Below are 25,879 nucleotides of genomic sequence, written 5' to 3'. Positions count from 1 at the left end.
GGAAGCTTAGACTCATGAAAAGCCTATGAGCAGGAAGTACGGGAAACATTCTAGTGAATGATGCTTTCCATGTGTTCCTTTATCTACCTCCCATTTCAGGTACAGTTTGTCCCACAATAGAACAACAGGTTCTATCTGACTTGTCTACCTGCCAAAGGGCATGCCTAAATACAGAGAGTGTCAGCTGCAGTCTAGGGAGTATAGCTAATACTTCTATGGAGAAAAATCAAAACATTGAAAATCACATGTGACACTAGTGTCCTATTTAAACATTAGTAAAGCAGAAAGAGCATTCTATAAAATTTTTACTCCCTAAAGAGGAGCCAAAGAGGTTAATTTCAGGCATAGATAATATCAGGGACTTTCATAGAGGAAAATGTCTATAAAGGAACTTTTGGAATGGATAAGTCTCCCTTTGACATTGGAAGCATATAGAATGGCCTAAACGATCTTTTGTACCTGTGAGATTTTAATATTTTTGGCAAAGAGCAAGTAACTTTCATTTCCTCTTTGTAATGTTCCACTTAAATATTCTGAATTTCAATTACTCAATTGATGTCAGAAGAGAGATAAAATACTGGGAGGGCTCTGAGGAGCCTTATATGCTAGATTGAGGCTCAGGGATGATGGATATAAAAAGGAGAACAAAGGGACCTTTAGCCAGGGAAGACGGAATGTGGAAAAATGTCACGCCTCCCTTAGCTGCTCCAAATTCAATCCTCAAGTCTTACCCACAGTTCTGTATCAGACAATCTGCTGTAGTCTCTCTCTATCACCTGCCCCATCTTCCATGGGTCACACAAATCATTCCTCTCAAATTCCTATCCCCCAACACATTACTTTATTCCAGCCCAACTCCAGCAGGCATTTCCTAGGAAACCACAGGCGACACCTCCCCCTCCACTCCTCCAATTTTAATCCCACAGTCTCACCCTAATTTCTGTAGCACACTTCCTTCTGTGGCCTCCCCTGTCTCTTTACCCCTACCTCCAACCAATCAAGTAGCTCTTCCCCTCCAACATTTTCCCCTACTGATTCTGTTATCCTAGCCCTCAACTCCAGCAGTATTTCTCTGGGAACCAAAGAAGGCTGCCAAGAGAAATTGTATGACAGCAAAACAGGTAGGCCAGCTCTGCCCCTCTCCACCCTGTCCAATACCCTACTCTTATCGGAAGCTCTGTAGCAGACTACTGGTTATAGTCTCACTTCCCAGTTTTACCCCACTGCCAGGAGGCTAAGCAGATTCAGGTGGACATCTGCACATTCCTGTCTCCTATGAATAGCCTCAGCTCCTGTCTCCTATCTCACCCCCATTCCTAAGTGTCAGCTTAAAATCGCACTTTACCCAGAGTGCACAGTGGACAAACTTATCATAACCCAAGAAGAATTTCTACCAGGGAACACACAGACCATTTTATTCAAACACATAAGGTTATACTTTCCTCTCAGCATCCCATGGTATGTTCTCAAAAATTGGCCACACACTTGGAAACATAGCAAACCAAAAAAAAAAAAAAAAAAAAAAAAAAAAAAAAGGGAAAAATTAAAATTGAGATAATACATTACATCTTTTCTGACCACGATGGACTAAAGCTATCTATCAAGTACAATAGAAATAACAGAACGCTTATGAAACCATAAATATTGAGCAAATCATTATTGAATGAAAAATGGTCTTTCAAGAAAAAAGACTTTCTAGAAAAAAAATGAAAATGAATATACAACATACCAAAACACCAAAATAAAGGTGGTTCTAAGAAGCAAGCTTGTAAAATTAAATGCCTACCAAAAAATTTTAGAGAGACGTCATACTAGTAACTGAACAGCACACATAAAAGCTCAAGAGTAAAAATACAAAATTGCACCCAAAAAGAGCAGACAGAAAGAGAAACCCAAACTCAAGTTTGAAATCATTAGAACAACAACAACAGCAACAACAATAACAACAATGTAATTCTTTGAGAATATCATTAGTTTGAGAAAACTTTATCCACATTAATGAAAAGAAGAGAGACTATCCAAGGAAGGATGCTTAAATCTCATTCAGAAGAGACAGAATAAACAGCAGGAGTATTTAAAGAGAGACAACAGAGTAGAAGAGGGTGTGAGGAAAGAAATGAGGCTAGAGATCAGATGTGGGGAGAGTGTGGGAGGGAGGAGAGAAAAGAGAAACAGTGGGTGGGGGCATCTCTGAGACAAGCTGGAGACCTAAGACAGGGTAGGCTCCTGGAGGATATGGGAGAAACTTCCTCTGAGACTCCTCTTACCTGGGGTTATGGAGACTGAAGAGGCTCCTAGTAGAGGGAGAGGGACACCAAACCACACGCCAAAACTTCAACACAAAATTTACCCTGCTTATACCATGGGTCAGGATAAACATAGAGCAGATATAGTCACCCCACCATAGGAGAGAGCCAAGCCCCCAAAACTGTTAATAGGACTCTGCTATGCCTGCAGAGGGAAGCCTAGCACAGTACCCCTCTGAGAGACTCCACCCAGCAGCTGATGGAAACATATGCAGAGACCAACAGCCAAACATTGGGCAGAGAGCAGAGAGTATTGTAGAAGAGTGGGGGGATGGATAGATGTAAGCCAAGGGGAAGGAACTCCTCAATAGACCAATAGAGTCAACAAGTCTGGTCCTGGGGCACTTGATGAGACTCAAACTCCAACCAAAACCTGACATAAACTGGACCTAGGCCCCCTACACAGATGTAGCGGATAGGCAGCTTGTTCTTTGTGTGGGTCCCCTAGTTAAGGGAGAGGGGGCTGTCCCCTGGACCCTGTTGCCTACTTTTTTTACCATGAACCCCCATCCCCAATGGGGATGCCTCACCAGGTCACTGGAGCAGAGGATGTGCTCAGTCATGATTAAACTTGATGTGCTGGGGTGGGTTGGTAGGAGTGGGATTCCCCTTTTCTGATGAGTAGAGAGTGGGGAGAGAGGAGAAGAAATGAGGAAGGAGGAGGAAGGGTGGGACTAGATGGAAAGGAAGAGAGGGATTTAAATTGATTAAATAAATAAAAGGAAAAAGAATATCCAACTTAACTACAAATGAAAAAAGAGACATAAGAACACTGGGAAAATACAGAGAATCATAGGAACATACTTTAAAGGCTTGTATTGCAAAACTAAAAGAATGGATAATTTTCTCAACACATAAAACCTAGTAAAATTAAATAAAGATGAGATAATCAATTTAAACAAACATATAACCTCTGCTGAAATAGAAGCAGTAATTAGAAGTCTGCCTACCAAAAAAGCCCAAGGCAGGGTGGTTTTAGGACAGAATTCTATCAGATTGTCAAGAAGAAAATAATACAAATACTCCTCAAACTATTCCACAAAATAAAAACAGATGGAATGTTGCTCAATATGCTTTAAGAGCCTAAAGTCAACATGAACACAAACAACAATCTCCCCATGACTACACAAACAAAAAATACAGAATTACATTTCTCACATGAACATAGATGCAAAAATTCTCAGTAAAACCAAATCCAAGAAAACATCATATTACCTACTACGATTGAGTAAAATTCATCCCAGGGATGCAAGGATGGTTCAACATACTTAGATCTGTAAAGGTGATCTACAATATAAACAAATAGAAAGACATAACCCACATGACCATGCCATTAGATGTACAAAATGCCTTTGATAAAATCCTTCACTTCTTCATGGTAAAAGTCCTGGAGAGATTAAGGATGCAAAGAAGATAGCTCAACATAATAATACTTTAAAAACTAGCTTATAGCAATCCCATACCTACCATCATTATAACTGGAATATAAACCAAAGCAATTCCACTAAAATAAAAAACAAGGCCAGGTTGTCCACTTTCTTCATATCGATTTAATATAGTGTTTGAAGTCTTCGCTACAGGATGTGAATTAGAAAGATAAAGAATATCTAGGCTATATAAATTGGAAAGAAAGTCAAAGTATTTGTTTGAAGATGTGATAGCAACCCAAAAATTTTCACTGGTGAACTCCTTCAGCTGATTAACAATTTCACCAAAGAAGCTGTGTACAACTTTAACTCAAAAATTAGTACCCTGCCTATATAAAAATGACAAATGGACACCCGTTGGAAAACAGGGTAAGTTGTCTGCAGATCTTCTCTTCTCCATTTGTTTCCCCATAACCCACTCTTAATACCAGGTGCTTCTGCTAACCAAAAGGCTGCTTCTGACATGGAATAGTGTAGGCTGAAGGCAAAGGTACACCTCTCTTCCTGTTCCTCTGTATCCCATACCCCCAGTTTCATCCCCAGCTGTGAAGCAGAAAACCTGATGCAGTCCCTCGTTCCTTTTTGACCCCAACCCTAAAAGATCACAAAGATCTTCTGTTCTAACCTTTCTTCCCACAACTCTCCACAATATCCCCAGCCTCCAACACCAGCAGGCATTCCACGTGAACACACCAATGGGCAATCCAGAGAAGCAGGTAAGTTAGCTGAATGAAGATCTTAACTATTTTCTTCTCTCCTCCAAACCCAATTATCCAGTCCCATCCCTATTTCTTCAGTATAAGATCTGCTTCATTCTTCCCTCACCCTCTACATGTATCTCCTGTGGGTATCACAGACTTTCCTTTCCTAACATCCATCTCCTCACTTATTGCTTTTGCCAACTCCCAACTTCCAGTTCCAACAGGCACTCCCTGATAATTCATAAACACCTCCTGCCATGAAAGCACATAGCTCCGTGTAGATTGCCCCTTCTCCATCTGTTCCTTTATATCCAACCCCCAAGTCTCATTACCAACACTATAGCAGAAGCTCTCAGGTGACCTGTCTTCATTGTCTTTACCAATTCCAAGGAGACAAAATAAGCAGATCCTGATTGAAGACTTTGTGTTCCCCTTCATGTCAATGTCTTCATCCCCTATTCTATCCCCATTCCTAACTGTCATCTCCCAATATGCAGAAATACATTTTACCATTTTACCCAGAACCCTCAGTGGCCACAATTATCAGGTTTAATGGAAATGTTCTAACAAAAACCAAGGGAAAAATACCTACTCCCCAAAGACAAATCCAGAAATCAACACTAGACCTATAATCATCTCAATCTCAGATACCTAGATACAAGCATAAAAATGTTATAACAGTCATGGCAACATATCTCCACTAGAGCCCAGCTCTCCTTCTATATTAGGTCCTGAAGCACAAGAAAAAGACCTTAAAGTCACCTGCGTGAAAACAATAAAAGTCCTTAAAGAGGAAATGAATAAAGCTCTTAGAGAAACTCAGGAAAACACAAATAGTGGAAGGAAATAAATAAAACTGTCCAAAACTTGAAAATAGAAGTAGACTCAATAAAGAAAATATAAATTGAGGGAATTGTAGGAATAAAAAACTTAGGAATTCCAAAAATATATAGAGAGAGGTAAACTTCACCAACAGAATAGAAGAGATGAAAGAGAGAAACTCAACAATTGAGATATGATAAAAATAAATACTTCAGTCAAAGAAAATGTAAAATCAAAAAAAAAAAAAAATCCTGAGACAAAACATCCAGAAAATGGGAATAGAAGAAGGAGAAGATATCCAGATAAAAGGTCCAGAATAGATTTTTCAACAAAATCACAGAGGAAATTTTTCTTACCCCAAAGAAGGAGATTCCTATAGAGATATAAGAAACATACAGAATAAAAGTATATATTGCAGTTTTCAGCTTAGTATTTTTGTAGGGTTCATCACAAGCATACTGAGAAAGAAATAAAGTAAACAACTTATTTCACAATAGGCCCTAAATAACATAAAACATCTTGAGATAACTAATTAAGCAAGTGAAAATTTGTATGATAAAATCGTAAGACATTGATGATGATATTAGAAGATGGAAAGATCTTTCATGCTCATGCACTGGTAAGTTTATTATAGTAAAAATGAACATCCTAAAATATCCAATCTACAGATTCAATGCAATCCCCATTAAATTTTCAATACTATGTTTCACAAATCTTGAAAGTCAGTTTTCAACTTCATATGGAAACAGACAAAATCCAGAACAGACAATACACTCCTGATCAGTAAAAGAACTTCTAGAGATCTTACCATTCCAAACTCAAGATGTACTTGTAATAATAATAATAATTATAATAATAATAATAATAATAATAATAATAACAACAACAACAACAACAACAGCATGGTATTGGCACAAATAACATACATGATGATCAATGGAACCAAATTTAAGACACATATCTACATATCTATGGACATCTAATTATGGTAAATAGGCCAGAAATATACATTGGAAAAAAACAGTACCTTCAACAAACTTGCCTTCTCTTATCACCAAATAAAGCCTCTAGTACTGAGATGGGGTTACATTTAATTGTATTTTTGTCCAAAGAAGTCCCATGGGAACCTAAAAACAACAATAAAACAAAACAAAAGAAAAACAATAACAACAACAGCAACAAACGCATGCCATAGTCAAAGCTGTTGAAGATTCTCCACAAACTGAAGACAAGGCCCTATGCTGAAGACAACATCTACACAACTCATTGACCATGAAGAGATCAAAGTGATGGTACCTATATAGAGCCTTCACTGCTACATGCTAGCACCTTTTGCATAGGAGGGTACTCTGCATGGTACCAAAAAAGAAACATAAACAAACAAAAAACGATAATAAAACAGCAACAGAACCTTTTATCTACTATGATATCTTGTTTAAAAGATATGCTAATGCAATGGTGGTACAAATTTGTAGGAGTAACAGTCAATATCAGATTTGACTGAAATCCTCAGGAAATGGAACCAATACCCATCACTGCTTGGGTGACCAGGAACCTGACTATAAAACCTAGGGCTATATGGTAAAACAGAATAGTACTGTTCTAAAACAACCCAACAAATAACAAAACAGCACAATAAAATGACTCCTAATGACATTCTACTATGCTCAGAGATCAGTGATGTGCTCAGCCATCATCAGAGAAGATTCCTCCTTCATCAGATGGAAACAGAAACGGAGGCCCATAACCAGACATTATGCAGAGAAGAGACTTTGTCATACTCAGCCTTTAATAGAATGGCTCCATCACACCCGCCCCTTGGGACTCAGGTCCTCCAAAAAGGGCGCACAGCAGTGTCAGAGCTAAGTAGATGTAGTACACCTGTAAAACGACCTTAATTGTTTAGATTAGAACAAAACCTAAACATAATCAAGCACATATGAACTCACAGAGACAGACATATTTTGCACAGGGTCTGAATGGATGTATACCAGATGAATCCTGGAGCTGAAAGGAGAAGTACACACATGCCTGCATCATGTCTGACCCAGAATCAATCTCCACTTGATAACCACTTGGATATAAATATTTCAGTTTCTTCCAAGGTAGTCTCTCTGAGGAAACAAACTACTCTTGAGGGTAGATTGAATGCTCAGCAATAGATGGCCAACTGAAAATAGGTCTCAAAGGCATCTTTTGAAGTTCTTTGTCTCATAATGTTGTGTCATGACTTTTCCTTTTGTAATTAGAAAATATTATTATTAAACTTCATCTTATTTTCTCCTTTTATTTTCATTTTATTTTATTTATATGATTTTTCTTCTCTCTCTTTACTCTACTGGTCATTGTATAGTATTACATACTCTTTAGTGTTTTTATGGGATTCCAGAAGATGTGAATGGACCATTCTCTGTTTCTTGTGCCTTCTTTTGGGCTCTTTTCCTTCTCTTTGTTTGTCTTGTGACAATAAGTTTATTCTTTTTTTTAAGATTTTTTATTATTTTTTATTATGTATACAGAGCTCTGCCTGCATGTACATTTGCAGGCCAGAGAAGGGTATCAGATCACGTTATAGATGGTTGTGAGCCACCATGTGGTTGCCGGGAATTGAACTCATGACCTCTGGAAGAACAGTCAGTGCTCTTAACCGCTGAGCCATCTCTCCAGCCACCAATAAGTTTATTCTAATAGTTTAGTTTTTGTCTTATTTTGTTATGTTATTATTATCCATGGGAATCCCCCTTTTTTCCTAATGGGAGACAGAAAGGGGTTGATGGGATTGGGATGGGAGGTGGGAGGAACTGTAATCAGGATATATTGTGTGAGGGTGAAAAACTATTTAATAAAAGAAATGTGTGTGTGTGTGTGTGTGTGTGTGTGTGTGTGTGTGATGAATACAAAGGGAAACATGGCAAGGTAGCCCTAAAACTATATTAGCCATTCTTATTTTAATACATGCACAGATTTCTAAGATGACTAACAAGTGGACAAACCTTCATATACAAATATATATGAGAACTTCATCTTGTCTTTTTAAATAATTCTTTAACTTTATGTTTCTCATAATCTCAAATTGAGACAGTTTCTTCTCAGAAGACAGGTCTGTAAGGAAAAGGCCAATATTCATTGATTACTAACAGGGCTTTTCGAGGGAGTTTTTGTGGCTATATAATGAATCTGATAAGGTCTGACTATTTCACTTTATCATTACCAGCCTTTCATGCTTGACCTCTGTTTTCTGCAGGCTTTCTAGAAAATGCTTGACTCATTATTCAGATGTGCCCAGCAGATTGTTATCTTATAGCATTCATTTTCTGCCATCAGATTGTCACAAATGTTTAAAATGCAAACTGATATTTTAAATATTAGTACTGTCTCATTCATCTACAGCTAAGTGTAAAATCTTGACACTTTTATAGAAACTGAAGATAGCATTCATTTTGGTTGTAAGATCTTTATAACTGTTGTACAGATGGTCAGTCTTTGGGCATATACCAAATTGAAATAATACTTTAGTACATATAGTAAAAAGATTTATCTCATTGGTGTTGGGGAAATGATTTTTTTTTATTTCAAAAGGGCCAGAGAGAATGAATGTCAGAGCATCTTTTTTTGTTCAGAAAGAATTCTTGTGTACCTCTGGGAGACACTACGTCTCAGGGACTAGAGTATACACAGAAAAGCAGCCATAAAATACCATTACTAGAGATGGTTTACAGAATTTTATTCTTACAAAGCAGTTTCAGAATGAAGCCCCCAAATTAAATTATATATACTATATACTTGATTCTACTTTATATATAAAAAGGTAACTGAATTCATGGTTTGTAAAGATTAAGATATTTTCTATCATTTATTTTTCTCTTCAGGTATACCATCTTAAGTTTTTCAGTGTAGTTTCAAGAGGAAAAATAAGCATTGGCTATCATCTTACAGGTTTTTTCAGTCAATAAAAGATGTTTCCAGACTGAGAAAATGTCTCTGTTAGTTGAGTGTTTGTCTAGTATGTAGGAGGTACTGGGTTATGTTTAAAAACAGGCGTGTTTGCAGATTCTGGTAATCAGTCTGAACCCTATGAAAATATATATAAAAGCCAATTGTTTTTATTTTAAAAATTGATAAAATGTTTTTTATTATATAGAATCGTAAAAAATTATGACTTAATGTTGTTTTTTAAGGTATGTTTTCTGATTGTTTGCCTTGTTTCATATGACCATGTAGTCACAACATTGCAGAGCAACCTGATAGTGTTTTCCTCAGGCAGAAGGAGAACAGAAGAGCTCCTGAGGCCAGGTAAGTTGCATGCTCTCTCTCAATTTATTTCAAGATTGTGTGTGTGTGTGTGTGTGTGTGTGTGTGTGCATATATTGTGTTCATGTATGTGTGGATGTACTCCCTGTTTTTTCTTTTTATTCATACAATTCAAGTTTTATTCTTTCATAATCTGAAAATACTATATTCTTTTCAATCTGATAATTTGTAGCAATAAAATGACCTACATCCATATAGCCATATTATTTTAGATTTTTCTAAAATTTCCTTTAAAGTAAATTTACAATTATACCAAATAATAAAATTTATTAGGATGGTTTCTGTACTGCAGGAGTTTGAAGCAGCCTTACTAATATTTTCAAGACAGCAAAGATGTGTGGTGACATCACAGCAGTAGGAAGTGTGAACTCGAATTGCTAGAACCCATTCTGGATTGACTTGTGGAAGTGTGTCTCATATTGATTATTTTTGTATAATTAAATGGAAGGCAGATGACTTGGGTGAGAATACTTTCCAGACAGAGTCAGTATGATGCACATTAGGTGATTTTCAGTAGAATACTCTAGATAGCATTATATGTAGATTTGAAACACGTTGATCTACCTATAAGATATACACTAATCCCACGTTCTTTTATCTATTAGATGTGATTTAACTTCAAGTCAACCAAGCGCTATCGAATGTACAAGATATCACAACACTGTGTAACTGTGTGGTGTTTTTCTAAAGGTGCTGATAAAGAATACATTATGCAGAGGACACAAATGACTTTTGTCACACTAGAAATATCATTTAGCAGCTCTAAAGCTATTTAATATAGTCTTATTTACAATACCAGAGCTTTTGTATAAATATTTGTATTATCTACATATTTATGAACACTGGTAGGATTTTATTTGTGTAACCTTAACCTGAGGCTAAATTTCAGAAGAAAAAATTATCTTAAAGAAAATAAATGAAATAGTCTTGTTTGTGCCAAAACTAGCTAATCGTTGTCTTCTCTAAAGTTCTTCAAAACATTTATTGGACTCTTTACTCACATACTTCTCAAGTATGTGACAACATTTGCTATTACTTTACTATGATAGAACTGTCTTTTAATTTCATAGCTGTCCCTACTGCCGAGTTCCTGAACCCAAGCTTGTCTTTGTCAACCTGCTCCCTACATTGATTCACAGAAAGTAGTCTGTGCACAATAGAGATCTGTTGAATTGATTGGTAAAAGGTTTACGTGATAATCTGAAGGCTGATAAGAAAGTGAAAATATTATTGATAAGAGAAAATGTAGTCCTATAAAAGAAGAAAATAAGTACAACAAGGGACAGATATGAAACAGCTTTCTATTCAATTCTCTGAAGGAAGAAATGTTTAAAATCTTAGAACACCTTTGCCATGTTCCTATATTTGTAATGATATTATCAATTTAGCACAGTCAGAATGATTTCAGAATTAAATTTTAGATATCATTAGCAAACTAAATACAAATGCCAGAATTCCCACCAGCTTTACAGATGTATATCCTTGGACTTCCATCAATATAATTATACGTGTAACAAATAAGTAAGTATAAAATCTTAGATAAAAGACTCTTTGGATTTACAAAGTGGATAATTTCATCAAAATATGTGTGGAAAGGTGCACTGTCACAGAACAATTTCTAAAGATAGCAATCCACACAAAGAAGTAGTATAAGTCTAAAGCGCAAAATGATTTCTTAAAGAGGATATTACCTGCTAAATAAATTTTTACATGAATAGTTCACATAACACTTTGATCACTCATGGATACAGTCCTCGAGACGATGATCAGATGGCCTTAAAGTTAAAAAGAAGATTCAGTCTGGTTTTACTAGAGTGAGAAGAATTCAGGGATAGAGAGGCCTCACAAGGAAAATATTGGAAAACTGCACTCCTGGTATAATCAGGAAATTAAGTTTATTCCTTCTAAAGTCTCTGATGGAGTTGAAGACCGGGTAGCTTAGTTTTACTATGAAGCTTAGTTATTTACGGGTTAAGATGGTTTTAGGTATAGATAGATGGTTTAAATTGCTAATGACAACATGTGATTGAAATTGATTTACATTCAGAATTTTACATGCACCGAGATAGAAAAGATGTTTTCTTCAAGGCTGTCAAATACAAGTAGCCAAAACATTAAGAATGTAACATTTATGTAATTCCTGATTGTGTCATTGGTTCTTCTTGCTATAGGTAGTTTAATGTATTTATGTTTAATAATATAAATGTATATGTAAAAAATATAAAGTGTTTTAAAAAACTAAAACAAATTCTTAACAACAACAAATTAACAAAAAATCTGAACTTGAGACATGAAGTCATTTCATAGATTTTATTTTGTGGGGAAGTATAGAAGGCTCAAGAGCTTCATACAGTAGGAAAGCTTAAATATCTTAATATCCAACTCTATTGATGTTGTCAATAAACTCTCTCTCTCTCTCTCTCTCTCTCTCTCTCTCTCTCTCTCTCTCTCTCTGGTTATAGGCATGTGCCAGTACACCTGTCATATTTTTTAAAATTTTTAAAAATCAGTAAAATTTTTAAATTTTACTGATACTTTGTATCAGATGATAGTACACTTGTAATTATTATATTTTCCCACATGTTATTGGCACTTTTTATTACAAAGTAATATTTTACAATTATTTTTATTATTTTTCTTTTTAACACAATATATTTGTATTATTACACATATATACAATAAACTATATACAGCAAAAAGAACCAAAAAACAATTAAGAATTATATAAATGTTACATTCATAGTCTTTTGGATATTTGTATTTGGCATCCTTGAAGAAAACATCTTTCCTATCTTGGTGCTTCTGAAATTCTTACTGCAAATCCATTCTGTCCTGCCTCATCTTTAACACCTGAAAACATCTATTTAGGCCTAAAACATGTTAACCCCTAAACAACTAAGCTTAACTGTATTTTTTAATGGTCACTTTGACTTTTACTTTATTCAATATAAATGCATTCACTTGAATGTTTTTATATCTATCATTAACATAGTATGTTTGTTTCATCCTATTTAGTTTCAGTCTAGCTGAAGCTTTGTATAAAAAGTGTGTTCTTAGGATGACATATAATGGGCCTTTCCTTTTCATTGAATATTCAGGCTCTGTCTTCACAGTCTTTTACAACTCTGCTGGAGGTAATGCTTCTTAGCTTCACTTTAAACAACTTTCACTCTTCAGTTTCCCTTCTGTTTCCAGTGTCATAAATACTAGATGTGTATACAATGAAAGCTTTCATTTTATATTTACTTCACATACCTGTACATATTTGATACAGTTAGAAAATTATTTAAATTTCTTAGATATTTACTATTTCTCATTTTCTCTAGATATTTACTATTTCTCATTTTCTCATTGTCAGGTCCTGGCCTGCTCGAAAAACCGGGTTCACCTGAAAGAGGGAGTGGGGATTGAAAGTAGGATACAGAGACGCAAGTAATAATGAATCAAGTCAGGAAATTTCTGACCAAGATTCCCTTTAATGCAGAGGAGTAAAACTTTATATAGTAAGGTCAATAGGATCTAATCTGATCCCCCTCTCCCTAGCTCCCAAGGCAAGAAGAACACAATAGCCTGAATAGCTCTCTGTAAGAACTTCCTTAACCCTCCAGGTGTTTCTCAGTAAGGACTTCCCTACTTCTTTCAAAGGTAAATAGTCCAAGGATGGCCTGGAACACAAAGACCTCCTCTGGCAGAGATCAGCAGCTGGAAGGTCACAGCAAGCAGCCTAAGCACAGGATTTCTGACTTGGCAGAATTTGGTATGGCTTTGCACCTCAAGGTGCAAGTTACAGTATGGCATCATTTCCTCCTACCTAAAACCTTTGTGCCACATTTTACACACAGCAGGCATTATGTAAGAAAACTCCCTTTATTTTTTCATTTAATGATATAACATAAAGCAAAATCAATAAAGAATATTTTCAATAGATGTAGAACTATGTACTGATATTTCTTTAACAATAATTATTTTTATGTTATTTTGCCGATTCTGACCTTGGTATTCTCTGATAAGACTATCATGATAATTCATATTATTTTTGTCTAGGTAATAGTGTGTCATTTTTACTCTTCAGAGATTTCAAGATTGTTCCTTATCTTGGGATTCAAGCAGCTTAATTTTTCTATGCATAACTACATTTCAAATTTTCAGTGCTATCATGAAAATTGTGCTGCAATTTTGAATTTGAAGTCCTGAATTTAACTACTAGCCTGACCACTTGTGTGAGGTATGACTCTAAGGCAGCTAATCCTTATACAATATATTCTATGTTATAGAATGAAAATCGTAATATCTCTATCAGGAATTGCCAAGAAAAACATATCAAAAAGCACTCTATAATGTACATAATACAGGCAATATATGATGGGATAATGGTCCACTTATTAGATTAGATTGGTCAATTCAGGTCAATTTTACATAAATTTGTACATTCCCTACTTTCCTATCTCACCTATAGGTTTTGCGATAAGAATTCTCTCCCATACACTCCTCTAAACCCATCCTTCAGTGATTCTTCTGGCCCAAGAGTTAAATTGGACACCGACTGTCATGTGATGGACATGGTAATAACCCCCTTTGTAGTGTCCAAGTTGCCTTTCTCTTTAGTGTATTGATTTCCTTATATTTTTCTTCTGTGAGTAATCACTTCCAGTTCCCTGTTGTTAAGATATTTCCACAAATTTAGTGTTAATTGCACTTGCACGGAGATTAGCTTAATGCAAACTACTACATTATTACTAGAAGCCTTACTCATGAGTTTTTAATGTCATTTAATTGTTGTGTCCGCTTTAACACAGCATCCACAGGGATTAAAAAGCATTTTGCCACTGATGCCTGAATCCTCAGTCCTCTTCTGTCCCTTAAACATGTATCTAATTTTGCATACACTCTTTATAATTAAGACATTCCTCAGGTTATTTTATCTTAAGCACCACCTACCTTGGGTTTCATTACTAAGAAGTGATGGCCTAGCTAAGTCACTTCTCTGCAGGTCACTCAGTGATGTTCTGCCTTCTTTAGTGCCACTGTACCTTCTGTCTTCTATACATTTCCTAATGTAGTATTCCATAGTTCTGATTTTGATGCTACAACTCAATCTATAGTTGCCAATTGTATAACCAATTATAAATATAATGATTAGGTTGTGTATATATATATATGAAGAAGCAGTTCAGTAAAGGCCTATTCTCATGCATCATAAATCAATATCTGCTTTATAAAGCCAGGCTCTCAATATCTCTTCCTTAGAGCTTGTAGTATCTTTCAAGTTGATTTTTACTCATTAGAGATATGGGACCAATATTATTTATAAGTTTTGTAATTCTTTGTTCTTTTATTTCTGTAATGCCTCATTAATGAGCTACTGGAAGTATATAATAAAACAATGGTGGAACTTTATTGATACGGAGCATTCTGTAAAGTGTCAGAACGACAATCATATATGATCTAAATGCTTGCTGGACATAAGATACTTCATATTGAAGATAACCTGGAAAGCTGCAAACAGAGCACATTGTCGAGTATAAGTATTTGCCTCCAATTATTAGATTTATTCAAATAGTTTCAAATGCAATAAAATTCTGGTGAATTTATGAGATTCACCTCACTTAACAACCTTATAGACAAATCCAGATTTTTTGGATTTATGTGTTATTCTGCCCATGTCTAGCATTTATTCATAGTTTACAAAAGCTCTGGAGGCCATGTTTGTAAATGTTGTTTTTAGTCTCTCAGATAAGGGGATGAGAGCTGTAATTAAGTTTTATTAATACAAGGCTTGGGCTCAGATCAGAGAATTTCTATCTAACTTTTTCTAGGCATGGGCCTGGTAGTGTCTAGCCTCCATATAATTAAATCTTCTGCTCTCTAGTCTGGTGTTATTCTTTTTTTTTTTTTTTTTTTTTTTTTTTTTTTTTTTTTTTTGGTGAGTATCTAGTCTCTTTCCACAGCTTAGATATGGGGAATTGTGCCATGATAAAAAAAGACTTAAAGATATTTTGGCATACTGACTTTGTTTCCATTAGATATAAACAATCAAAAGGAAGGCACTTATATCCTATGGTGGTTATATTTGTTTTACTGGGAGAAATTGTAATATTATTCTCAAGAGTGATAGATTCCATTTTTATTCCCATCAGCAGTGTTTATGCCTATGTTTCTTGGTACCTTTATCATTAAAATTTTAAATATAGTTTATTAATTTATTCATATTACAGCTAAATTGTTAACCCATCCCTTATATCCTCCCATTGCTCCCTCCATCCAATTTTCCCCTTACTCCCCTCCCATATGACTGTCAATGAAGGGGACCTCCTCCACCTGTATATGCTTATAGGATATCAAGTTTCTTTTTGGTAGCCTGCTATCCTTCCTCTGAGTGCCACCAGGTCTCCCCATCAAGGGGACGTGGTCAAATATGGGGCACCAGAGTTCATGTGAAAGTCAGACACCACTATTCACTCAACTGTGAAGAATGTCCTGTCCATTGGCTAGATCTGTGTAGGGGTTCGAAGTTTACTGCACTTTATTGTCCTTGGCTCATGCCATAGTTTGAGCAGGACCCCTGGGCCCAGATCTGCCTATCATAATGTTCTGCTTGTAGGTTTCTAAGACCCTCTGGATCCTTCTATTCCCCATTCTTCCATGCTTCTCTCACCTAGAGTCCCAATAGGATGTCCTCCCCTCTGTCCCACTTCCCTGGTAAGTGAAGACTTTCATGGGACATGCCCCTTGGGCTAGTGTCCAGATACAAGTGAGTATATACCATTTGACTCTTTCTGCTTTTGGGTTAACTCACTCATTATGATCATTCCTAGCTCAATCCATTTGTCCACAAATTTCAGGAATTTCTTGTTTTTAATAGCTGAGTAGTATTCCATAGTATAAATGTACCACAGTTTCTTTATATATAGAGGTAATCTCTTTTTAGTAAATCCCATAAACAGATAAAAACAAATTAAATACTACCAATATACAGAGGCACAGAATATACATTACCATTCCAAAATGCAGGCATAGGGAGGAAATGCTGGACCAAAGCAAGACTGAAATGCAACAGAATAAATACCAAATCTTGTGCCTGCATGCTCAGAGTCCAAGGGCTCAGTTGATTCTGCCCACCAGTTTTGCTGTCAGTAAGTCACTCCTCTGTCCATCGGATTGGTTCCACTAAATATGTTCAGCTCTCCTTGGTAAATGGACCATGACTCTGGCATCTGACATCTTGAGATCAACCAACTCAACTCAGGCTTCACTTCCACGGCTTCATGCACAGTCCTTTTGGGGTTCTCTTGAAAAGGCTCCTTTGTACCACATCTAGCCTCAGAGGCTCATTGAAATCACTTTTTTTTTTTTTTTTCATTTTGGAAGCTGCTAACGTGCACTTCCGGTTCACTCAGATATTTAAGTTTTATTCCTTCTTAAATCTCTGATAAGGTTGAAGACCAGATAGTTTAGTCTTCCAATTAAGTTTAGTAGGTTAGGGGTTAAGATGTTCTTAGATCAAGATAGATGTTTTTAAGTTAATAGAGATGAAATATGATAAACATTGATCCTTATTCAGAAATTTAGACCCAAGAAGATAGGAAAAATGCTTACTTAAAGTTTGCCAAATACAAATAGCCAAGTCACTATGAATACAAATTCTATAATTCCATATTGTCTTGTGGTTATTCCTGCTATATGTAGTTTATTTTATTCATGTGTAGTAATATAAATGTATATGTTAAAAAAGAAACAATAATAAAAAATTAATTGAAAAAAAAAGAAAGAAAGCAGAGAAGAAGATGCTCAGACCTATTTACTCCTGAATCATTCATGCCTCCAAAGCCAACATACAGATGAGATCGCCAAGTTTGGACACCAATTTTGAGTGTACTTGGAACCCTGGTATCACATTTGCAGAAGCTGTTTGTTTTTCCTTTCTAGCTGGGTGGGCTGGCCCTGAGGATTTACTTCCCTTTGTAATTTAGTCTTATCCTGAATCCCCTTCTTTCATTCAGCATAGACCTAGGCTACAGCACTTATTTTCTGGTGCTTTGTTTCTCCTCAAACTAGCCATTTTAAAATTCTTTTTTCCCTATTTTCTGTTTTTTTCATCTTAGACCTCCATAAAAGTGATAACTAATAACTATACAACAAGGTCAATATTAAATTGACTTGAGATCTCCTCTAATGAAGAAATTATGCATTATTTTTAACTTTAGGTTCAGGTAAATCTTATTAAAAGGGCAGAAGGCAGCCACATTCTGTGTCAAAATATCACAGAATGTTTAGTTGCTAATATTGTTCTCCCAAAAACTTTTTGAGGTGGGCCTCCATAGTCTACATTACTCTCAGCACTACTACATTTTCTAATGCTACTAGGATGGCTGTTAAGACGTTGTTACAGTTTTCAACAACTTTTCTATTTTAACATACTAAAATCTTCATCATCTGCGGTGCCTCGCTCGACCAGCAAGAAAGACGCGACCACCAGTTCTTCTCTCAAGCAGTTTATTCAGGCTTTGTTTCCAGGAGAATCCCCCGAGCCGCTCCCATCACGCTCATTTATACCACCCAAACAGCCAATCACACTAAGCCACGTCTCACACGCTGATAGGCTCATAGAGGTGGAGCTAATGCAAGCAGCAGGCCTTTTCCAAATAAGGGGTTGTTTGCCTAAATCGAGGAGGCTCTGGCTGCATGCCAGGAGCCATCTTGGGGCGAGGTCCACAAAGGGCTCTGTGGCTCTCCACAATCATCCTTCCACGAATTCACACTGTCAGGTTTTTCACAGTGTTAGATCAATCCCTGTTACGCACTTCTATTTTTTCTACTGCTGTGGTAAAACATGATAACCAAGAAAATTCATAGCATAAAAGGTGTATTTGTAGCTTACTGTTTTTGTGAGTTAAGTAAGGTCCACACTGTGGAAGCAGCAAGTTGCAGACATGGCAGTTGGAGCTGGAATCTGAGAGCTGTGAAATCACATCCCAAAACACAAACAGGAAGCAGAGAGAAGGAACTCTGAACTTTAAGTGTCATGAGTCTCTCTTTAACTCTTAAACAGCTAAGCTTAATTTTAAAATTAACTCTCTGGTCTTCAAACCCATCAGAGACTTAAGTCTAGATAGATACTCTTAGGTTGATAGATTTAAGTTTTAATAGATGTAGATTTAAGTTCAAAACATTAGATTTACCAAGAGAGAGAAGATAATATTTTCTACAAAGTTGCCAAATACATTTTGATTAAAAATTATGTGTGTAAGTCTCACCTACTGGTTTTTTATAATTTCTCACAATTGCACTTACTGTATATAACACATGGCCTTTTTAATTTCGACTGAAAGGGAAGATGTTGGGGGATGGTCTGATGTATTTTGATGCTAACTACTGCTTACTGTCACTGACCCACTTTTTGATTAATAAAAAGCCATCTCACCGGGGCAGAGCAGAGGAGGAAGGTGGGGCTACATGAGAGGAATTCTGGGAAGAAGAAGCACTACCACAAGGAGAGAGACCTGAAGGGAAGAGAGGAAGGCTGCCATGGGTTAGATGGAGGAAACAGACACACATGGCTGGTGTGGATGGAGAATCTGGCCCAGATAAAGACCATGAGCATGTATTTGGGATTATGGATGAGAGGTAACTTAATAGAAGTTATTAGAAACAGATGGCATGGAATTGAGGCAGGGATCACATGCTTGATGCTCTACTATGGAAAGTAGTTTGGAGGATTGATATCTGCCATGCCCCAGAGGGTAACTAAGGCTATTAAAAAAATGGCATGAGTCTCTTGAAACCCCAATATACACCATAAATAAAATAGTTCCTCCAATAAACCCAAACTTCCTAAGCACTCCCAAACAGTATTTAACTGATAACAAATATAATACTTATATAAACAAATATAATACTTAAACAAATTTAATACTTGACATCTTCCCACTTTCTTATAAATGCACATTTATTTAACTTTTACAAATAAATGATTATTAACATAAACATCTTTGAATTTTGTTACGTTTTTCAACAAATATCATAAAAAGTAATTATTTTCTGTTCAATCTTTGATATTATCGGAGAGGTAGACTTTGTGTGTTTCTATATAAATGTGAGTAAGTACTTGTTATCATAATAGATTTACTCAAATGATTTTATAAATGGAATATACTTAGTTTTCAAAGGACCTACTTGAGTTAATACATTGAGGACATTCATTTTGACTAGGTAATTATTTTCAAGAGGCTCCTGTGTAAATGAAAACGTCTTATTCCTTTAGCCTGCTATTTGCCACAAATAATTTTGTTAGTTAAGAGAATATTAAAAACAATAAACCCAAAGGACTGTAATATATGGTAGATTTTTTGAATAGAATGTAAATATATACCCTAGTTCTTTTATTATCATGGATAGAGCACTCAAAAGTCATAGTGTTATTTCTGAGAACCTGTATGATCTCAGGGTTGGATATTTTGGAAGAGTAAACATCAGAATAATCAAGAGACAATAGTCTGGGTCCAAAGCTATGTTCTAGGAAAAGTAATTATAATCTTGGTAACTAAAATTCACAAAACAGAGACTATAAAAGCAGTTACTTTCCTGCACTATTAGAAAAATTAAACGCACTTTTGCATATAGAGAATTTAAAATGCCGGCATCAGGAAACTATGTTTAGTGTTAAACATTCTATCAGCTGATAAAATGGAGAAAGAGAAGCAAAATTGTGCATGCAGACATAGCACTGTATGCATAATAAATAAGTAAATAAATAAATCTTTAAAAAAAGGATTATTTAAAAAATAAATAAAACTACTGAATGATTTTTATATTATTCAGTAAACTAAAATATTGAGTGAATGAAAATATTTTTGTCACAATAGAAAATAAGAAATTCTCAAATTCACCTTATACATAAAATAACAATACGACAAATTAGTTGCAAAAACATAAATTTAATGCTTAAATATATATTTGTTAGTATAGTTGTAGTCAGGATGAAAACAAACATATTAATTGTGTATTAAGAAGAGGTATATCTTGAACTCCAATAGAAACAACTGAATACATGTGTCTGTTTTTGTGTTACTATATTTTTATTAAAAAAGCTTTGTCCTAAATTTTTAGAAAAAGGATAATAATAATAATAATAATAATAATAATAATAATAATAATAATTATTATTATTATTATTATTATTATTATTATTATTATTATCCAGGATTACTTTAGCTATATTTGTTTTTCTCTTTTCTTTTCTTTTCTTTTCTTTTCTTTTCTTTCTTTTCTTTTTTTTTTTTTCCAAGACAAGGTCTCTCTATATAGCCTTAGCTGTCCTGGACTCATTTTGTAGACCAGGCTGGTCTCGAACTCACAGCGATCCTCCTCTCTCTGCCTCCCAAGTGCTGGGATTAAAGGCATGCGCCACCATGCCCGGCCTAGTTTTTCTATGTGTTCTCATATGAAGCTGAATTTTTTCTTTGAAGATTTGTGCAGAATTGTTTTGGAATTTTGATAGTGATTACACTGAATCTGTAAATTGTCATGGTGCTTTTACTATATTAACCTTACTCATTCATGGATATGAGAAATCTTTCCATATTCTGATATCTTTCTTCAAAGACTTAAACTTTTTTTCACATTTTTATTGAAAAATAAAATAATTCATATTACATCTCACTTGCTATCCCATCCCATGCATTCTCCCATTCCTCCATCCCTCCTGCTCTCACCCCATTCCGCTTCCCTATGACTGTGACTGAGGGGGAACCTCTTCCCCCTGAATATGATGCGAGGGCATCAAGTCTCTTCTTGACTTAAACTTTTTAACATACAAGTCTTTCACTTGCGTGGTTAGAATTATCCCAAGATATTATATATTTTTGAGGCTCCTGTGAAAGGTATTGTTTCCTGGATTACTTTCTTAGTCAATTTGTTGTTTTCATAGGAGCTACTGATTTTTCTGAGTTAGTTATAGATGCAGCTACTTTGCTGAAAGTGTTTATTAGTGATAGTATTTTCCCAGTGGGACTTGTAGGGTCACTTATATATACTATCATATCATATGCAAATAAAGATATTTTTTCCTGCTCCTTTTTATTTTATATTCCCTTGTTTTCCATCAGTTGTCTTCTTGTTCTAAGGCTTCCTATACTGCATTAAATAGGTATGAAAAGAATGAACAACCTTTTATTGTTCCTGATTTTAGAGGAATTGCTTTGAATTTAACTTGATGTTGGCTGTGGGTTTGCTGAAAACTGTCTTCATTGTGTTGAGCTATGTCTCTTTTATCCCTGTGCTTTTCAGGACTTTCATATTGAAGGGGTATTGGATTTTTGTCAAAGGTGTTTTTGCATTATATGAAGTGATCATGTGGTTTGATCTTTCAGTCTGTTTATACAGCAGATCATATTTGTGACTTTATGTATTTTGAACTACCTCTGCACCTTTACGATGAAGTCTAGTTGATCACTGTGGATGATTTTTTTAATGTGTTCTTGGATTTGGTTTGCAAGTGTCTTATTGATATTTTTTTGTTTCTACATTCAAGGAGAACTTAATCTCCAATTCTCTTCCTTTTTGCATCTTCATGTTGTTTGGATCTCAGAGTTACTATGGCTTGTTAAAACAAACTGAGCAGGATTAACTCTTTTTTCCAAGTCTGGTAGAATTCTGTGCTAAAACCATCTGGCCCTGGACTCTTTTTTTTTTCTTAGTATATGTGTGTGTGTGTGTGTGTGTGTGTGTGTGTGTGTGTGTGTGTGTGTTTATCCATTTATTTTAGATTTTCGAAGTTGGAGTATACGTTTTTCAATAGGTCCTTATGATTCTCTGGATTTCTTCTGTGTCTCTTATTATGTCAACTTTTCCTCACTGAATTTATTTGAATATGCTCTGATTTTCCTTTTAGATAATTTGTCTAAGGGTTTGTCAATCTTATTCATTTTCTTAGAAAAATCTCTTTGTTTCATTGCTTTCTTTGCATACAAAACACCAAATGCATTTTGTTTGTTTATTTCTAATTGACTGATTTCAGCCATGGATTTATTATTTCTTTGTCATATACTTTGGGTATTTCCTCCTATGGTTCTTGAAGCTTCAGAGGTGCTGTTAAGTTATTAATAAAAGATATCAGAAATTTTATGTAGGTACTTATTGCTATTAACTTGTCTCTTAGAAACATCTTATTGTGTCCCATAAGTTTGTGTATGTAGCATTTTCATTACATTATATAAAAAAGATTTTGATATTTTCTTGGCCCAATTTCTATTCAGTAGTGAGTTGTTGAGTTTTCATGAGTTTGCAAGCTTCTGTTGTTATTGATATACAGCTTTAATTAATGACATTCAGATAGGATGCAGGATGGTATTTCATATTTTTATATTTGTCGAAACTTGTTTTGTCTATGTATGTAGTCAGTTTTAGAAAAAGTTCCATGAACTGCTCATAATAAGATATATTATTTTGTGTATTTGTGAAATGTTCTATAAATATCTGGGAGATCTAATTGGTTTATAATGTCACTTGGCCACAGAATTTCTCTGATCAGTTTTGTCTGAATGATTTGTATATTGGATAGGTGTATTGGAGTCACCAATATCACTATGTAGGGGTCAATATGTGATTTAAACTGCAGTAGTGTTTCTTTTGTGAATTTGGTTGCCCTTCTGCTTGATTCATAGGTATTATGAATTGCAATGTTCTCTTGAATTTTGCCAGTATGTCATACCCTTCCTCATGTATCCTTTAGTTTTGGTTTTAAGTCTATTTTATCAGACACTGAGATGGTTTCACCATCTTTTTTCTTAAGTCCATTTCCTTGGACTGTTTTATTTCCTGTCTTTTTATCCCAAGGTGATGTCTATCCTAGAAGTAAAGGTGTGTTTCTTGGTTGTTACAGAGAAATGAATCCTGTTTTTAAATGTATTCTATTAATTGTGTTGGTTTTTTTGTTTTGTTTTGTTTTGTTTTTGAGAACCTTTGGTATTGACATTCATCAGCAAGCTGTGTTTGTTGATTCATTTTATGTTGATGTTGTATTTTGTTTTTCTCTTTTAATTTCCTGGCCTGATTTTTTTTTAATTTCTTGTGATTTCTTGTTTGTAGTTAGCCTCTTCAAGTTGAGGTTTCCATCCTACTTCGTTCTGTAGGGCTGGATTTGTAGACAGTCCTTATATTTAATTTACTGCAGAATTTCCATCTCTACTATGTGATTAAACATTTAGCTCAGTATAGTAGTGTGGGCTGATATCTGTGGCTTCTGTGGGTATGTAGAACATCAATCCAGGAGCATTTAGTTTTTAGAGTATTCATTGAAAAGTTGGGTGTTATTCTCACAGGTCTCTCTTTATATGTTACTTTGTCTTTTTCCTGTGCACTGCTTAATATTTTTTCTTTGTTCTGTACATTCAGTGTTTTGACTACTATGTGACATGGGGAATTTCTTTCCTGGGGCAATGCATTTGGTGTTTTGTATGCTGGATACCTCCTTTTTTTTTTTTTTTTTTTTTTTTTTTTTTTTTTTTTTTTTAGATTTGGGAACTTTTCTTCAATGATTTTATTGAAAACACTTTCTATACCATTTATTTGTATTTATTCTTCCTCTATTTCTATTATTTGTAGATTTTGTCTTTACGTAGTGTCCCAGATTTCCCAGATATTGTGTGCTTGGATTTTTTTTTTTTTGATTTATTAATTTCCTTTACCAAAATATTGGTTTCTTCTATCTTGTCTTTAATGTCTGAGTCTCTTTCTTTCGTCTACTACATTCTATTTTTCAGGCTTGCTTCTGAAATTTCTGTCCAAGTTCCTAAGTTCTTCATTTCCACTGTTACCTCAGGTTAGGTTTTCTTTATTTTCTCTTTTTCCAGTTGCAAGTCTCAGACTGTTTTCTTCATTTCATTCCACTATTTCTTTGTGTTTTCATAGATTTCTCTAATAGATCTATTCATTTACTCTTTAACTCTAATTTTATCTCGTGTTGTATTTCTTTGGTAGGCCATTTGTTCCTTCGATTCCTTTGACATCTCTGCTTTTAGAAGTGTGTGGTGTGTGGTGACTCTGTTTACCTGGTGGATAATGCTTCCGAGAACCTGCAAGGTGTGGTCACTGAGGTTTGTGAATAAACTGTGGTTTTAGATACTGGGGTCTGACACTGAGGAATGCAGATGGAATATAGGGGGTTGCTGAGTGGGTCTATAGGATGGAGGAAAACTGGGTGTGCCACCAGGATTTACTTAGTCCTGTAGGATTAAAGGCACACAAGGAGGAAGGGATACACTTCTACATTGTTGAAATGCGACTACAGGACTGAGTTAAGAGTAAATGTGAGACTCTTGATTTGAATATCACCTACTACCTTCACTGGCCTATCTGCTTTCCTGGCTACCTTGAGTGATGGGTTTTCTGGTAATGCCTGTGGGATCTGGCAGCTGAGACAAAAGGACAGGGTGGTGAGGGAAGCTGCAAGTGAAGATCTGAATGGTTGTTGTAGATGTGTGCAGAGAGAAAGGGGAGGCTGCAGCAGGTAGTTTGCTACAAACCTGGGAATGGGATGGAGTCCTGGATTAGAAAGAAAGGAGGAAAGGCTAGTTTAATGATCTCCTGATGCTTCCCTGGCCAGAAGAACAGGCAGGTTCCCAGAGTTAGAACCAATCTCAGTTTTCAAGATAAATGACCTTGTGTCTGAATAAATTTTACTTAAGGATACTGTCTAGAAAAGCCTAAAATCTTACTCAGTCCCCAAATGCCATTCACTGGGTTTTTTCTTTGCACTGAAATATGTCCATGAGAAACCAGTCAGGTCTAACCTCAATGCACAAAATACTCAGCTTCTGATCAGAACCCATCTTACTATAGTTACCTGTGGTAGAGAATGGAGGAGGACCTCGTGGGTGTCTCTTTTGGAATAATATATGTGGTAGTTTAAATGAAAAATATCCCCCAATGGCTCATGTATTTGAATATTTGATCTTCAGTTTGCACATCTGTTTGGGATGTTATAGAACATTTAGAATAGGATCATTGGAGGAACAAGTAGGTTATAGCTGCTGGGCTTTGAGAACTTATTAGTCTTGACTCAGTACAGTTTGCTGTGTCTGGTTTTTATGAGCTATTGTGAGGTAATTGCCCAACTTCCTGTTCCTTTGTAATGCCATGTCTTTTCTTTTATTATAAACTCTTCCTCTGGAACTGTAAGCCCAAATAAAATTTCTTAATTAAATTGCTTCTGGTCGTGATATTTTGTCACAGCAACATAAAAGCAACTAATACAATACTAATCTTATACAAGTTTTCAAACAATAGAAGATACAAACTTTTAGTATATTATAAC

This window comes from Acomys minous, assembly GCF_964271855.1.
Source record: "Acomys minous genome assembly, chromosome: 8".
Classification (NCBI taxonomy): domain Eukaryota; kingdom Metazoa; phylum Chordata; class Mammalia; order Rodentia; family Muridae; genus Acomys; species Acomys minous.
This window is presented reverse-complemented; position numbering follows the sequence as displayed.